Raw genomic sequence first — 2,558 nt, 5'->3', positions numbered from 1 at the left:
GGACTCAAGTAATTAAAAAAAAAAAATTTAGGCCCAGTTGAATAAATAACCTAGGCCTAAAGAAAATAATTAGGAGGCCCAATCGGAATAAAATAACAAAGCCCAATGAATTAATTAAATTAGGCCCAATGAATTAATTAAATTAGGCCCAATGAATTAAACTAAAGCCCAAGCAAAATAATTGAATTAGGCCCAATTATAATAAATACAACAAGGCCCAAAAATAAATAATTATGAAGCCCAAAGAAAATAAAATAAAGGCCCAAATTTTCGGCCCAACTCAAGCCCACTGTAATTTAAAATAAAATCGGCCCACTGAAACGAAGCCCAAATAAGGAGTCCAACATAATTAAATAAACTCCGGCCCAATGTAATGGCCCAATTATTAAAATAAATAAAGTCCAACTCAATTAAATGAAGCCCATACAAATCAAAACAACAATTAAATCAAAGCCCATATAAATAAAATCGGAGGCCCAATCAGTAATTAAAATCGGCCATTTAAATAAAATCAGAAGCCCAATATTAATAAATAAGCCAGCCCAACTCAAGCCCACTAAAAATAAATCAACAAGGCCCAAAGAATTAAATAAATAAGCCCAATTAAAATAAATAAGCCCAACTTTAATTACAATAGGAAAAACCCAAAATTTTCTTCCCCCAACATCTCGGTTCTCTCTCCCTATTTCCTCAAAATCAATTCTCGCCTTTCTCTCTCTGATCTCTCTCAAAATCGGCTGACACTCCCTTCCTCAAAATCGGCGCTCGATCGGCCCTCCCTCTTCGGCCACTTAGCTGCCGCCTGCTCCGGTCGGCGTCATCTGCCGACACGCCTGGAAGCTATGTCGCTGGACGTCGCCGCTGCTGAGGTAACGCCGCCGCCCCCCCCCAAGCCGATCTCTCTCTCTCGTTCAAGCTCTGGTCGGTTGGGCCGGCCGTTCAGTCGTCATCTGCTCCGGTCAGATTTGACCGGTGACGCGTTAAACCCCAGCATCCCACCGCGAAGAGCGGCGCCCGAGCCCTAGCTCCCTCTCATCCAGCGGCTGCGCCGCCGCCTCCGGCGTCCTCGCAGCAGATCCGCCTCCTCCCTCGGATCTCCTCTGGCCGTGGCCGAGCAGCAGTTAATCGGTCCACCATCTCTCCCTCCGCCGACCAGCTTCTCGTCCAGCCGCCATCCACCCACTGCTATCTCTGGATCGACAGCAGTAGGAGCACCAGGCCACCGTCGTCGTTGATTCCCCGAGCCCCGACGCCGCTGCTGCTGGAACCTTCGGCTTCGCCGTCGTCTTCCTTGAGCTCGACTAAACAGGGTAGTCGACCCTATTCCTTAAGCTAAGTTTTTGTTCTATCCCCTGCTATTGTATTTCGATTCATGTTGCTACATGATGGGAGCTCTTATGGCTTTGGTTGTACAGTGGTAATATCTCAATGTATGAATCATACTACTTTCGTGAAATGCCATAAATCATGAGTTCGCATATGTGGTTTGTTATGAGCTCTATAGATATGAATACAACAGGAAAGTAACTAATGCTATTTCATATAGAGTATGTAACTTTGCTAAGTTTATCAAGCTTATTGCCATCTATCATTTGAATCTGATCATGTTTGATGGTATGAATGCAAACTGGATTGAATAACTGAGGTCGCATAAATACCTTGAGTATCTAGTTGTTGGTTGGCTGTTGTGGTATTGATGATTGAGATGAGGAATAACTGAAATATGATCAAGGTGTTATTGCTTTAAAAATGCAGGTGGAGGTTATGGCAGGAGGTGGAAACGTTCAAGCCGAAGCTTACATTGAGGATTTGGCGGAAGTTGGGCAGCTCTTTCTCTCCTGTTAATGAAGTCTCAAATGAACTGAAGCTTGCTCAAGTATGGCAGCAGGGAAGTCGACGCTGCTGTGAGTGGATTAAATGGGAGGATTCTGAAATAAATGATATAAATCATACTTGTTTCTTTCAATAAATGCAGGTTGCAATGGAAGAAGATGATGGATAAATGCCAAGGTTTACCTTAGAGCTTTGGTAGGAACATGGGGGCTGTTCTTCGATTCTCTTTTCGGTGAAATGAGTTGAGAGTAAGGAACTGCATTTGTTGGCTGGCTGATACTAGAGAAAATGATGTTGCACACTTGAGTGATGAGTGGTGGGAAAAATGATGAGTGATGGGGGAAAGTGGTTGGGAAAGAGTGAATGGTTGGGGTGAAAAATGAGTGGTCAAAGATTGATGGAAATAAAAAGAAAAAAAAATAGAGAAGAATTAATGATGTATTTTCTATGTCTCGGTGATTCCGTAACTGAAATAAAATACGGGCTTCGATTCTGCTTGATACTGTATTTACATAAATCTCGATTTCGACATGTGATATCTCGCTAAAATCGATAAGTTATAAAATGAATAAAAATTAAATCCGTAGATTTAATTCGTTCGTTGTCCTAATATATAAATTAAATCCGCAGATTTAATTAACTCACGAGTCTGAAATAATCCACAACTTGAGTAAGAATAAAATCTAATTCCATCTCGCTTAAATAAATAACGTGACTTTGCTAAG

General features: G+C 41.8%; 1 long non-coding RNA gene across 1 annotated transcript; it reads left to right on the top strand.

The window, feature by feature from the left end:
* Positions 1-1,766: 1,766 nt before the first annotated feature.
* On the top strand, positions 1,767-2,326 carry LOC131003042 (uncharacterized). Its single transcript, XR_009094515.1, has 2 exons — positions 1,767-1,904; positions 1,976-2,326. It is a non-coding gene; the product is annotated as an uncharacterized LOC131003042 (long non-coding RNA).
* Positions 2,327-2,558: the final 232 nt, after the last annotated feature.

This window comes from Salvia miltiorrhiza, unplaced genomic scaffold (assembly GCF_028751815.1).
Source record: "Salvia miltiorrhiza cultivar Shanhuang (shh) unplaced genomic scaffold, IMPLAD_Smil_shh fragScaff_scaffold_61, whole genome shotgun sequence".
Classification (NCBI taxonomy): Eukaryota; Viridiplantae; Streptophyta; class Magnoliopsida; order Lamiales; family Lamiaceae; genus Salvia; species Salvia miltiorrhiza.
The sequence above is the reverse complement of the archived record's forward strand: the minus strand, read 5'-3'. Positions and strand labels throughout refer to the sequence as shown.